The sequence below is a fragment of the Myotis myotis genome, unplaced genomic scaffold (genome assembly GCF_014108235.1).
Source record: "Myotis myotis isolate mMyoMyo1 unplaced genomic scaffold, mMyoMyo1.p scaffold_m19_p_3, whole genome shotgun sequence".
Taxonomy (NCBI): Eukaryota; Metazoa; Chordata; class Mammalia; order Chiroptera; family Vespertilionidae; genus Myotis; species Myotis myotis.
The window spans coordinates 2,306,802-2,322,690 of NW_023416335.1; positions in this window are offsets into that span (position 1 = coordinate 2,306,802).

A 15,889-nucleotide genomic window follows, 5' to 3' on the forward strand; every position below is an offset into this window, starting at 1 on the left:
CCCCCCCCCCCAATTTATCACTATATTTGAAAAGCAAAATGTCATTTTCAACATAGCGATTTTCAATAGGAACAACTTATAGCAAACAGTGTCCATCAATATATTAATCAGCCAGATGTAGGGGTTCTTTAAAAGACATTTTCTACCTGGCACAAGTTTAAAAATACCTAGCAGCATTAATATAGCAACTTTTCAATTCTGGTTCCATGAGAATAATGTCTCTGAGTCTTTAGATACATAATTTGAAATTAGCTCTATCTCAGATGATACAGGTCCTTCATGTCAATCGATCCCAGATACATGATAATACTATAAATACATAAAAATGATAGACACTCTTGAATTCATAGTTAAGTGGGCATGTTTAAGTGAATAGGGAAGTTATGACCTGCCGCATCTAAGAACAATGAGAAGCTATTTCCACCTCTAGGGCTGAGGTGGTAAATAGGGAAATAACATGACTCGGGCACACAAAAGTGGGACCACTCCTTGGTACCTTAATCTTGGTGTGATGTTACCACCAGAGCCAAGGGCCAGAACCCTTCTACCTCAAGTTTCCAATTCCTGGCTATAAATTTCAATAACTGAATGCACCCTGAAGCCAGTCAATAAACCTTCTGAAATGTCATGACTCTTTTTAATAGTAGATCCAGTTTATCTCCTCAGGGTGACCTTAACTCATGAGTAAGAAATTTCAAATGCACCAGGTAAAGCCAGTTCATTTTCTAAAGTGACAATTTGTAAGACAATTGGCAGATGATAAGGAATGATCATTTATTTACATATTTTCCATTGCTTGATACTGTTAAATTTATGTAAATCCAAGAGCTACACAATTAATTGTATCTCACTGAGTTTTTATTCTTTATTTTATTATTAATGAGGTTTAGTTTTTCTCTTTCATTCTAATTGCTATTGGCATGTAGTTTTTAATGTTTTAAATATCAATGCATAAAAATATTAGAATTATTAGGGTGCCAATTTTCTCCTATTAGCATGTTGTATTTTCAAATAATTTACCAAAGTTTTGGTGAACAGAATTTCTAATAGTTTATTTAGTGTTATTTGTAGTGTTTATCATTTTCATTCCTCATGGATGACAAATCTTCTAAAAACATTCATTTAATAGTCCATCCTTTCCCCATGCACATGGGACAGAGTGCATGTCAACTCTGTCCTATATAAAAAGTGACCCAAATACTTGAGTTTACTTCACTTATAAACATGCTCAATATACATAAAATATCTTAATATCTGCTACAGAGAATTACTTCTACATTATATTTGATTTTCAAAACCAACAAAGGGATTTTGGGATAGAGAAAAAGAGAGGAGAGAGAGGAGCGGAGAAGAGAGAAGGAGGAAGAGGAGGGGAGGAAAGAAGGAAGTGGAAAAAGAAAATGAGAACAAACAATATGTGATGTACAAATCTTGAACTAAGTACTATCTGACTACAAAAACATCTGTGGATTACTACTCTATCTAGATCATTTGTTTGGGCTCATTTACTAGCCTACAATTTCATTTTCCACACTATGTAATATGCAGTTTAAAGTGTAACTGTATTTTCAATGTCAATGAAAATTTTCTTTTTCCTAAAACATACATTTGTTTGTTTACATACAGATGGTTTTTATACCTTTATAATATCCCCTCAGATTCTATAATGTTTAAAAATTAGATGCAGCTATTTTTTTCTGTATATGTTTCATAACCATGGTGGTTTCTTTACATAATTTTATCTTTGAGAAAATAGTCTAACTGCATTTCTCCACAAGAATATTCCCAGCCTAGAAAAATATGATAATAAATCCTTGGCTGAGATTTAATGGGCCATACTAGTCATATGAATTTGCCCCAAAAATTTCATGAGGACTAACTACGGTTACAAATTCTCAGAGTAAACATAAACTCCTCCATCCAGTGACAAATTCCAGACAGAAAATTGCTCTTATAGTTCCCAGTGTTTTTATTTATCGTAATCATTTATTTTAGCTCTTTATGCATATCCTAGGATTTAGTTCTTTCTTCCAAATTCTGTAAAGCAATCAATGTTTTAAAGTAAAGCGAGGCTGAAATCTTCAAAATCAGAAATATCTGCTGGACGAAAGGAAAATATCTACCAGAACAAATGGCTCACCTGGAGTGACCTAACTTTACTTCTCAGGTAGAAATATATGTTGATGTTTCTTTGATTCTTGCTAGGTAGATATAATGATCTCCTTTGCCTCCACATTTTTCAGACCGTTTCCTCAATATTGACATGGTCATATGTTTATTCCATCTGTAAAAGTTACTCCTTTATATCCAAATTCTTCTCCAGCTCTCCAGCTTGTCCATTCTTGTTTGTGCTTTTTAATGACAAAGTTACTCAAAATCATAGCCTGCTATGCCCATAGCTGTGAGCCTGTAGGGATGATATCTGCATAACCTTTTCTTATTCATTTCACATGACCTTTCATCAGAACTTGGCACTGTTGACTACTTTTTTTCAGGGCTACTAAGATATTCTTCTATGTCTCTCTATTATTTTTTTCTTTCTTAATTTCTCTTTTTCTTGCAGTCATTATTTTTACCAACTCCAGTCCTTGCTAGGTCTCCTTTCAACCATTTACTCTGCTTAATATTGGTATGCTTCCATGATCTATCTTCTGCTCTTCGGAATTTCCTTTTTCCTCAGAGATGCCTTTCTATCACATGGTTCCACATTTTCTTCTATTGCTCATGCTTCTCATAGCACCAGGCACTCCTATCCAATGCCGACTAGACTTTCAAACACATCTCTCCCTCCATTAGTGCCCAGTACCCTTTTAAGTTTGTGCTCTTTTCCCCTATACAATTTAAGCTTCTTGAAATCTGATAAAATATACTACTTGTGTTAGCCCTTGGCTCCAAATACAATATATTCAAAATGCTAATGCCCAATAATGGTGGGTCTTTAAAAAAATTAAGCAGGAAATGTATTTTCAGAATTAGTTTTATTTGAATAAATAAAGCAAAGAAGATATTAAGTATCAATTAAATTCATGCTTCAAAAATTTCAAGCAAAAAAAGGATATATTTTAACAAATATTTCCACATTTCACTTGATTTTCACCAGTAGGAAATAAAAGAATTCTAGATAATTTAAGCCTCAGGTTTCTATAGATCTTTTGGTGTCTACTTAGTACAGAATCTGTCATTAAGGCCTTCCTACCATTCGATATTTTGATTCGGTTTCCCTGCAAACACAGATCTTAAGGATACAAAACAGACCTTAAGGCATCCACATGACTGCTTTTTTTTTCCTTAAGGAAAAACTCCAAAATGCTTTTACTTATTTTTATAATCATCTTGGTTTATTTACCATCAATGCATAAAATGTATAATGTTAAGTGCTTCCTTTTTTAGGTTCGTTGGTATTTTCTCCTTTTCTGTAACATGACAAGGAGCCATCTGTGTGAACTTATTTACGAATGGCATTTTTAGACTATAACTACACAAGTTCAAAAGTATTGCTGGGAAGTCTAAACCATTATGTCAAAGTGTGGGAGGTTGTGCTTTACTAACATACTGAGAATCCTGCCAGGATAGTTTTGCTTTTTGAACAAGAAGAAATGTGTTACAGACCTAATTTCACATAAAGTTACGTAAGGTTCTAAGATTGACTTTATTATGTGACTAGATGTTGAAAAGAAACAAGTAAAAATATTTAAGCTAGAAATAAATGTTTACTATGGAATAAAAGAAGTATTTACATTAACAAAGGATGTACACATTAAAAAATAGGACTACCATTTGATTCATGAAGAATATTACTTCAGGATAATTAAAACTTAAATCTGTGGATAGTCAGTGTAAAAGCTTGAGGTATTTACAAAATGAAATTATATATCATTAGAAGAACATTTTAACATAATATAATCTATATATTAAAAAAGCCTAAGTGACCAGCAGACAGGCTGACTGGCCAACCAACCAGCCGGCAGCTATGATGTGCAATGACCACCAAAGGGGAGACGCTCCAACTGGTAGATATGATGCGCACTGACCAACAGGGGGCAGACGCTCAATGCTGGAGTTGCAGAGCTGTGGTGACTTGGCAGCAGTGGTTCTCAGGTACACCCGGAACCAGAGAGGAGGGAGCCTGATTCCGGGGTGCGTCACCCGAGAACCACCCTCTCACAATCTGGGACCCCTTGGGGATGTCGGAGAGCTGGTTTCAGCCTGATCCCCACAGGCCAGGCTGAAGGACCCCACTAATGCATGAATCCATGCACCGGGCCTCTAGTGAGTTTAGATTTTAAAAATATTAGGATATATCTATCTATAAACTTTAGAAAACTAGTGTGTGAATTAGAAATATATCCTATATAATAATCCTATATAATGAAAGGCTAATATGGAAATAGACCAAACAGTGGAGCAACCGAACAACCGGTCGCTATAACATGTGCTGACCACCAGAGGGTGCGCATGGAACATGGCAGGCGTCAGCAGCAGGTGGTAGAATATGAAACATGGTGGGTGTCGGCCATGGCAGGATGGTAAACAGGTGAGTGGGGGCGCCAGACCAAGGCAAGGTGCCAGTCGCTGTCATCGGGGAGAGACTCTGGTTGTTACTGAAAATTCTTTGCTCCCATGCATCATGGTCCTGCCCGGTGCTTGCACCTGCTGCCACTGCTGGCCATGCTTGGGCACGCTGACGGTGTTGGAGCCGCTGCTCACACCTGCTTCCAGTGCCCAGCACCAGCCCTGATCACTGGGCACCATCAGCGGGTGTGAGCAGTGGCTGCCAGCCCTGATCACCCCTCAGGGCTTCTCCATCTCCTCCTGCTCCTGCGGGTTGATCAGGGCAGCAGCCACTGCTCACACCTGCTGATGGCACTGGCCCCAATCACTCCACGCTGTCAGCGGGTGTGAGCGGGGCTGGTGCTATCAGTGCGTGGGAGAGGCAGTGGCAGGAACAGGGCTGCCAGCACACAGGGGACCAACAGCCACTACAGGATGGGCTGGGCAGGGGTGTGGAGGATGAGCTGAGTCCTGGCCATGTGTCCACTGAACCTCACAGCCCAGTTCCTTTCAAGGTGCACAAATTAATGCACTGGGCCCCTAGTTGTCATATAAAATCTTTAGCCTTACTGTCAAAACCAGAAAATTATAATTTAAGTGTAGAATTTGTACTTCATTTTGCCAAAATTTTTAGGAATTATCATCATGTTACATTTCAATAGGAGCAGATAGCAGGTAATATGACATAGTTAATTTGTAGTTCTGACAGGCAGGTTAGTGGCTTAAAGAATTCTGTTGTCTTTATATGAATATTAAGTATGACAAAATAATCTTCTCAGTCTGAGTTTAATATATGCTCAATTTACTTACAAATGTTGTACTTGCATAAAACAAATATTTTCAAAATTGCTTTTTTTAAATCAGGGGAGTGGCTGAAAAACTCCAGAAGATATGGTATCTTTATCCCAAACTTGCATTTTTGCCATCATATACGTCTCTAGACACATTGATATTTTTTTTAATCAGGGAATATAGACAGCATGTCCTTCTTTTAAAAAATATGCTCAGTAGTTAATTGCATGGGAGTAGCATAACTTATTTTTTACTCTCCTAAACATGACCATTTATTTTTTCTAAATTTTTAGTATTTTTTTATTTTATTTTATTATTTTTATTACTATAAGAAAGGTTTGAGTGAACAATACTCAGAGTTAATGCAATTATTCCTTTGGGGATGAAATGTTGGACTTTAATATACTTTATTAAATTAATCAAGAATAATTTTGATTATTCTTCTTAAATGATCTCTGAAAAGGTTTTGATAAATTGTACCCACATAAGTAATAAATGTGAATGGCTGTTTTTCATCTCTTTATCCCTTTCCTAAACTAATAGAAAATAACCAATAACTACTTTTGTTTATCTTTAATTTAAAATATCATATATATTGTTAGGTTGAGCTTTACTTCCAGTTTGTATTTCCTCTTTATGAAAGAGAAAGACTATTTTTCTTAAGCAAATTTGAATTCATGTATATGCAAGTGTCATGCAGGTGAAGGGAAATGGTGGTACAGATTCACATTGCATCACAGGATCCAAGAAGCACCTCTGAGGATTGCATATCAAGGTGCGGAAGCAAGGGATATAGTACTTCCACTGACTTTTTTAAAAAATGGGAGTCACTCTGAGGGGAAAGAAGAATTGAGTAATGAATTCTGTATTAAGCCTTTAGAAAGTTCACTTTTTACATTAGGTGCTTATATTCAGAGAATTAATAAAGTCAAGATTAAAAATGTCTTTCATGTTAATACATGAAGTGCAGATTAAAGGAAAGTTGTCTCAATTTTCATATTAATAGTTTGGGGAGGAAAAAAACTTTAAAATTGGTACTTTTAAGAAAGATCTGAGATGTCAGCTTTAAGGCATCCAGTCTTTACATCCCTGGGAAGAGAGGATGTGCTGCTGCCCAAGGGCATATGAATGTGGCTCCCTCCGGAGCCCATCAGCTCCAGGTCTAAAAGGGCCAGAGGAATTGCTGCAGGCAGTGCTGGCTGGGTTTTCCCTCAGTCTCCTCCTGCCTAACAGCGCTGAGGTCTGAAGGGCCTCCATAAACATCGGCATGTTATACACTGACACTGCTCCAATGTGGCTGCTTGTAGCTGTCTGGCCGTCAGGAGAAGAATGGTAAAATATTTGCACATCACTGCAGAATCATAAAATCCCACTTAGCCATATCTGTAAGCCCAAATATATATAGAAATACACATGTAATGAAATTATTTACTTCAACTGTCAAAGTAGGCCAATGTAATGGCACTTGCAAAACTCAGTGTTTTCCAAATTTAAGAACAGCTTAAATACCAATGCTCACATCTGTGTGTCTTTTCAAATTACGCAAAAGTCAAGCACACTTTCAGACCAAAGTCTCCTCTGAGACTACCTCCTTTCATTTCTAAAAGGCAAGGTGAGGACTGCATGGAAGAGACAGTCATATTTAGATCCCAGAATATTAAAAACAAAACAACAAAAAAAAAACCTTTCAATGCCATGATGCAAATAAGAAAATTTTCCAGAAATTATTGTTTTTTTTAAATAAATAAATGCTCTTGTCACAGTAGTAGCTTGATAAGAACCGTCAGAACAGTTAGCATAATAACTAGCTAGCTATTAATATTAATAATAGGAAGAAAGCAAAGGGGAAGCCAGACATTATAAGCATCTGGGCAGCTTCACCAGGAAGCTGCAGTATCACACACCCCAGGGATCCACCAGTCTATCCCCTGCAGGTCACTGGGGGAAGGGACCCAACAAAGGTGGTGATGGGCGCATGCACAGTGAAGTCGGGGTGACATACGGGTACTTGCCTGTCAATCTAACCCAGAACAAATATCATTGGCTAGGAAGGTGATCCCAAATGCTAGCCCATGAAAATTTGCGAAGACATAATCCCTAGACAAAGAAATTTTCTCTTTCTCTCTCCCATTCCACCTGCTTCGCTCCTGCTTCCTTCGCTTGTTCTGTGACCTGCATTAGCCTGTCCCACATGGCACAAGGCCACGCGGACTCTAGAGGCCATGAGCAGGGGACACACGCCAAGCCAGAAACTCTGGGCAATGGCTTTGATCTTAGACCTGCTAAAGACAAAATGGGACCTTTCCCATGGCAGGAGGGACAGAGACGGGACCTTGGCAACCAGCGGTTTAATTCGACAGAGATAAAGCTTTTCGGGATACCTCATGCTCCCATGGGGGCCTCTGGAATTCCTGTTCCTGCGACACCCCAAGAGACCATATCCTCTAGCAATTGGTGGGTACATGGAGGTCACCCCACCAATACCAAGTGGATAGGGGGTGTAGACCTGATAATTTTTCAACATGGAATGTAATATGTATTTCTGTGTGTGTGTTTTTTAAACTGAAGATTTAGATAAGAAATTAATACTAAAAGTAGGTTTTGATGCTTTAACCACCTAATTTATGATTATTATCCAAATTATCAGATAGCCTAGAATAAAATAAAAATTGATTTGACTAAATGAATAACAGACATTAAAAAGTAAACCTTAAGGAGAATGTCTGAGAGTTTATACTAGAGAAATTCCTATTGTTCAGCATTTGGCAGATTTAAAATAATCGGGAAAAAGACAACACACTCAAAATATAGTAGGAAAAATATTGTGTGGATCTCTGCATTGAAATTGGAATTATAATTGGAAATTGGAACCATAATGATTCACAGGATAAATCAATAACTTAGAGATATTCCCAAGGTAAAAAAACAAACAAAACAAAACAAAATAAAACAAGGAAGAAAGAAAATGGCTAAAGATAAATTAATCTGGTTACAAGTTACAGCATTTCGTGAACTTGTAAATAAATTGTTAATAAATTGTTGCTAGAGATACTAATGTGGAGGTTTTACAGTTCTTAGGAGGGAAAATTTATTCAAAAGATACAAAGACTATCTCCCATAATCTCTGCATCTGTTATTGTTTCAAATTTAGCCATTTCTATGACAAATTTACATATTGTTTTTTAAGAAAATTCTGACAAACTTCTCATGTAACAGATGCTCCAAAGTCATATTATTCTGATCAGTAATCTAAATACATGATTTTGTTTCAGTTTCAGTTTTGTAAGGAATAAACAAACTTTATATATAATTTATCCTTATTTTATAAAAACAGAATAATCTAACATAATGTTAAAATAAAATACAGGCATTTACAAGTCTATTATTACAGGTTACATACATTCTATAATTCATTTTGTAGATACAGTGGGGCCTTGACTTACAAGTTTAATTCGTTCAGTGACGGAGCTCGTAACTCAAATTACTCGTATGTCAAATCAACAGTGAACGAGTGAGACACGTGATGCTGGGCTGATGTTGTGGTGTTCACTGTGACATTCGCTGTGCCAACTAGCAGTGGGGTATCTGAAGCTGGCTCGTAACCCGAATTTTAACTCGCAACTCAAAGCAAAAAATCGGCCGAGAGATGGCTTGGATCTCTAAAAACTCGTTAGTCGGGACACTCCTAAGTCAAGGCCCCACTGTAGAGTATTCTGCTGTCCTGGGATGAGTAACATAACACTGCAGAAACTGTGCAATTCCTCTCTTCTGGACCCTTAGGTAGGAGTCCTACATTGTATTTTAGTAATTAATAGTATCTATTATGAAGCTATACCTCCTGGTTCAAATCCTGGCTCCACCACTTACTAGGTGGCTATTGTTAACTAGATCTTTCCAATTATGTAAAATATTTTTGTATAACTAGCATTTACTTTTCTGCCCTTTGTTTTTGTTTTTTAAAAATATATTTTATAGATTTCAGAGAAGAAAGGAAAGGGAGAGAGGGATAGAAACATCAATGATGTGAGAATCATTGATCAGTTGCCTACTGCACGTCCCACATTGGGGATCAAGCCCACAACCCAGGCATGTACCCTGACCAGGAATTGAACCGTGACCTCCTGGTTCATAGGTTGACGCTCAACAACAGCAATGATGGCTGGGCTCTGCCCTTTGTTTTTTTTAAATTTACATTCTGGTCACTATTTTAACATTTTTAATTATTTAAGTGATCTTTTGCTTTATTTTATTTTAGCTTTCTTTGGATGGATAGAAAGAACATTAATATGATTTTCCTGAATAATTGTATTAGTCATAACAAATGATATCCAAATCCTGAAAAATCCTGCTATTAATATTGCCCATAATATAATCATGATTCATATTATTACTCATCATTGATTGCCATTTTATTGTCTAATATAGACACTATAATGTTGGTGTAATATTTCGTTATGTTATTTACCTTAAAATTAGTAATCATAGTCAATTAAATAAAACCACATCCTATCTAATAAAAGAGAAACATGGTAATTGGCGTACGACCGCTACCCTTCCCATTGGCTAATCAGCGAGATATGCAAATTAACTGCCAGCCAAGATGGCAGCTGGCAGCCAGGCAGCTTGAAACTAACATGATGCTTGCTTGCTTCAGTGACAGAGGACTGCAATGTTCCCCGCCTGCCTTGCCGGCCTCTGAGCCTGCAGTTTCAAACATTGTAACAAATATAGACGCTAAACAAAACTCCAGAAACCAGCTTTCAGCCAGCTGGGATCTCAGAGCTGGAGTTGATACAGAGTTTCGATTATAGAATCGAAACAAACCAGATACCTGCTTTCAGGAGCGAAGGCCTCAGAGCTGGAGCCTCAGAGCTAAAGCTGGCCCAGAATAAAAAAAAAAAAAAAGAAAAAAAGAAGCAGTTGGGAGCTTCAGTCCCAGCCTGAAAACAGCCCTCAGCCCCTCACCCAGACTGGCCAGGCACCCCAGTGGGGACCCCCACCCTGAAGGGTGAGTGACCAGCTTCAAACAGCCATCATCCCCTCATCCAGGCTGGCCAGGCACCCCAGTGGGGACCCCCACCCTGATCCAGGACACCCTTCAGGGCAAACCAGCCAGCCCCTACCCATGCACCAGGCCTCTATTCTATATAGTAAAAGGGTAATATGCCTCCCAGCACTGGGATCAGCAGAGCTGAGAGGCCTCCCGGCACCAGGATCAGGGTGACAGGGGGCAGCGCCCAAGCCCCCTGATTGCCCTGCAGCTCTGGGTGTGACAGGGTGTGGCGCCCCAACCCCCTCACCCCACGGGCCCTGCTCTGTGTGTGACGGGGTAGAGACATAACCTCCCCATTGGCTCTGCCCTGAGTGTGAGAGTGGCGGCGACCCAACCCTCTGATCCGTCCTGCTCTGTGTGTGACAGGGGGCGGTGCGCCAACTCCCCTATCAGCCCTACTCTGTGAGTGACAGGGGGGGAGCTCCTCAACCCCCTGATCGGCCCTGCTCTGTGCATGACAGGGGGGAGCTTCCCAACCCCCTGATGGGCCCTGCTCTGTGCGTGACGGGGGGGAGCTCCCCAAACCCCTGATTGAACCTGCTCTGTGCGTGACAGGGGGCAGTGCCCCAACCCCCTGATTGGCCCTGCTCTGTGCGTGACAGGGGGTGGTGCCACAACCTCCCCATCGACCCTGCCTTGAGTGTGACAGGGGGCGGTGCCCCACCCCCCAATCGGCCCTACCCTGAGCGTGACTGAGGGTGGCATCGCAACCTCCCAATCCGCCCTCCTCTGTGCATGACAGGGGGTGGCGCCCCAACTCCCCAATCGGCCCTGCTCTGAGCCCGACCAGGGGCTGCACCTAGGGATTAGGCCTGCCACCCAGGAGCAGGCCTAAGCCAGAAGGTCGTTATCTCCCAAGGGGTCCCAGACTGCGAGAGGGCACAGGCCGGGCTGAGGGACCCCTCCCTCCCCCCAGAGTGCACAAATTTTTGTGCACCGGGCCTCTAGTCTATATATATAAAACCCTAATATGCAAATAGACCAAATGGCAGAACATCCAAACTGGTCGCTATGGCCTGTGCTGACCACCAGGGGGTGCACGCAGAACATGGCGGGTGTCGGCAGCAGGTGGCAGAGCGTGGAAGATGGTGGGCACCAGCTGTGGCCCGATGGTGGAGCAGGTGAGCAGGGGCACCAGACCAAGGCGGGGCGCTGGTCACTGTCACTGAGGCGAGCCTCTGGTGGTGACTGAAATTCTTTGCTCCCGCACACCGTGGTCCCACTGGGTGCTCACACCCGCTTCCGGCACCTGAGCCGCTGCTCACACCCACTGCCAGGGCCCAGCACTGGCCCCAATTTCTCAGCGCTGCCAGCAGGTGTGAGCGGCAGCTGCCTGCCCCAGTTGCCCCTCAGGGCTTCTCCACCTCCCCCTGCTCCTGAGGGGCGATGGGGGCAGCAGCCACTGCTTACACCCACTGCTGGAGCCGCCACTTGCACCCACTACGGGCGCTGGCCCTGCTCGCACCCACAGCTAGCGCCCAGGACCAGTCCCAATTGCTCAGCACCGTCAGTGGGTCCAAGTGGCAGCTGCCAGCCCAGATCACCTCTGAGGGCTTCTCCACCTCCCCCTGCTCCTGAAGGGTGATCAGACAGTAAACACTGCTCGCACCCACTGCTGATGCCGGCCTTAATCACTGCACTCAGTCAGTGGGTGTGAGCAGGGTCAGTACCATCAGTGCGTGGGAGCAGAAGCAATGGGATCCAGACTGCTGGCTGACAGGGGACCGGGGGCTATGGTGGGAGGGGGTCGGGCGGGGGCGCAGAGGATGGGCCGAGACCCACCCCTGTGCCCACTGCAGCCTCGCAGCCCACAGTTCCTTTCAAGGTGCACGAATTTGTGCACTGGGCCCGCAGTGTAATAATATTACTGCATTATTAGTAAAATCCACTACAATAACTACTACTGACACTACTATCATAGCTACTATTACTATTTACTATTGCTTTTACTCATACTCTCATAACCCACATTTACTGAGTGTTTTCCATATGATCAACACTATCATATTTGCTTTATGTTTATTAATAATTTCAATTCTTATAATTACAATACGAAACTTCAAAGGCTCAGGACAATTACTATCTTCCCCCATTCACAAATGTTTTCTGTGGTAGAGCCAAAATGTGAAATCCAATGTGTCTACTCCAGGGATATACTGCACTCATTTACCACATGGGCAATGCCTTTCAAACAAAAAAAGCGTTAGAAACAAGATTAATAATTGCAATGGATATTTTTTGCCTTTTATTTTTACTTTCCTCCTCGTTGATTTGAACATTTTGTTACCTAATTTTGGAAGTGCTTCCCTTGTTATTTTATTTCTACTTTCATAATGTATGTAATTATGTCCTTGTTTGGGACCCTATTTAAATAGCTCACCCAAATAGCCTATCTAGATAAAATGTTATTCTACAGGCAATTAAATCTTTATATGTTAACTCCCAAATTTGTGCCACATATATAAAGATACATATCTGTATAAAATTTATCTAGGAAATTACTTATATGTTTTAGTTTTCTCACTAGGATTTTTTTTTTATTTGAAATGGGACTTAAAAACTTTGAATTTATTTTCTCAAATGACTGCAACCATTAAAGCTACTTTCAATACTTATTCACCACTTGTTTTTTTATTATTTAATAGAAAATATACAATAATTAATATCTACTCATGTGTCTTTAAAGTATTTTTAGTTTCCCGGTCACTTCTCAAGAACAGAAAGTATTTTTTGATCCTACGTTAAAACTCATGATTTATGAAACGCCTTACATGAACTCGCTCCCATATGTTGCAGGTGTTGAAAAATATATTGTTAATGTGAATGTCTCTGCCAGAATGTGAGTGGCAGGAAAGTACATCTGGTCCTCTCTGAACCTCCTCCCTGGGTCACATGGTTACCTTCCCGACCTGTGAGAATCCGTCCATGTCAGGAAGGGCTCAGAGAAGATCCCTCAATATGCTTGCGAAGCTTTCCCTCTGGCTCCTTGCTGTCGCCTGACTGCTGTCTGTGGCCACTCTGCTCTCTGTGGAGATGAACAGCTGGCCAGGATCTTCTGTGCAAAGACATTTCAGATGCCACGCTGCAGTAATTAGAATATGTCTGTGCCTCTGACTTCCCCCGTTCTAGGATTTATTTGGTACTTCAGCATGTGTGTGAGGTTTGTACCCGCTTCCTGAGTTCTGGAACACTTCATTTTCATCAAGCTCACACTCTCCTACATGACATATTGCCTGAGCAACTGGGTGTAATAATGGAATCACCGTCTGTGACTCTACTGTCCTCCTATTAGTGTGAGCATTGCTGTCAGGGTCATGAGTCATAATGGGAGGTAGATGTTCATACTTAGATTTTTTTCTTCACATCTGAAAATAAAGGGAAGGGAAACAAATGACCAAAAAAGTATCCCTTTATCCTTATACCAACCTCATTAACAAAATAAATCTGTATGGAATTTGTATAAAATTAATCCATGAGCCTGGACTACGTTGACTAGATTACCACTTCAATAATTAATTATGAGTTATTAATGGAGCTGCATCATCTATAAACTTGGTTACAACTCCTATTTGTGTAAGTGTTATTGGGACTGGTTTCTGTCATAAACTGTAATTTTACCTTGGATTTGTTTGACAAGTGCTACAAATAAAGGAGAAGAATGTGAAAATATAAGCGTTTACACCATGTTATCTGTAGCAACTGTTTAAGAGGATGAACTGATTTCTTTATCCCTCAAGGGTAGTAGTCAGCAAGCATTTTCTGCAAAGGGCCAGACAGTAAGTATTTTAGGTTTCGCCTACCATATGTCTCCATTGTAGCTACTGAACTTGGCCACTGTACTAAAAAGCATTCACAGGCAAAATGTATACAAATGTGTGTGACTCTGTTACACTAAGACTTTATTACAAACATGCAAGGAAGACTGAACGTTGCCTACAGACCACCATTTACCAACTCCTGTTCTAGGAAAATGAGTTCTGTGGGGTTTAAAAAAATAACCTCGCCCCCCTCACTGACTTGAAACTCTTCTAACTGGGCTAGTAATCAGATTAGCAGACAGGCTGTAGGCTGGTTCTTAAGAAACAAACAGCAGAAAGAACATTTGACCCTTCTGTTATCATCATTATTAGTTATTAATATTAATAAAAAGCAAGCAAAGAGGAGGTCAAACATTATAAACATGATCACCTGGGCAGCACTGTACAGAGAAAATGCACAAAGTTTATTACCAATATATGTTCTGAGGGTGTCATATGATATGAGACCTAAAACACATCAGGCATTTGAGGTTTTGATGCCATGAGACACAAAGAAGAAAGGAGGGCAGGGGCCTGAGATTTCAAAAGATATAGGCAATTTACAGGTAACTGAAGAACAGGGAAATACATGGCCTGCACATGCCTGCAAGGCCACCCGGAAACAACGGGACAAGGAGGCATCTAGTTAACAGGCCCTGCTTGAAGCCTTTCTATAGCCACACTAAGCGGCGCATGTTAAGATTCCCTTCCTGGCCCTGGCTGGTTTGTCTCAGTGGCTAGAGCGTTGGCCTGTGGACTGAAGGGTCCCAGGTTTGAATCTGGTCAAGGGCACATGCCTTGATTGCAGGCTTGCTCCCAGTAGGGGGCATGCAGGAGGCAGCCAATCAATGATTCTCTCTCATCACTGATGTTTCTCTCCTTCCCCCCCCCCCCCCCGCCCCACTTCCTCTCTGAGATCAATAAAAATATATTAAAAAGAAAAAAAAACGAGTCCCTTCCTGCACTGGCCTCTCCATCTGAATCTATGACCGGAAAAGGGGGAGTGGTGTTATTAGTGCAAGTGGCGTTCCTGGGGTGCCACAAGGAAAAGAATGTCCTGAGGCCCCCATGGGAGGATGTGGTTTTGTGGAAAGCTTTATCAATGATGTTAAATTAAGGGAGTTCCCCTCCAATGTCATATCTGTGTCCATCACACCATTGAAAAAGCCCAATCTGGCCCTCCCTAGGGCCAGGATTAAGGCTTCTGTACAGAGCTTCTGCTCCATATTGAAGCGCAATCCAACCCAGCAGCTGGCTAGCTCAGCTTGTGTTTTCAGCTGCAGGCCATTCCCTGTGGGGTCTGCATGGCCATGGACCATGTTGCTGCTTAAGGCCACATGGCTATGAAGAGAGGATACATGAGTGCAGATCATGGAGCAAGAGAGCAGGAGGGAAGAAGGGGGCAAGAGAAAGACCTCCTTGGGGATTTTACCCTGCCAAGAGTTCCTGTTTGCAGTGGTCCCACACTCCTAGCCAATGGTCTTCTGCCCGGCTAGACTGACAGACAAGCATCTTCCCTACATCACCCTGGCTTCACTGTCCATGCACCCATCTCCCCCTTTGTTTGACCCCTTCACCCAATGATCTCCAGGGAACGGACCAATGATTCCCTGGGGATCATGTATCTGTAGCCTCCTGGTGCAGCTGCCCAGGTGATCATGTTTATAATGCTTGACCTCCCCTTTGCTCACTTTTT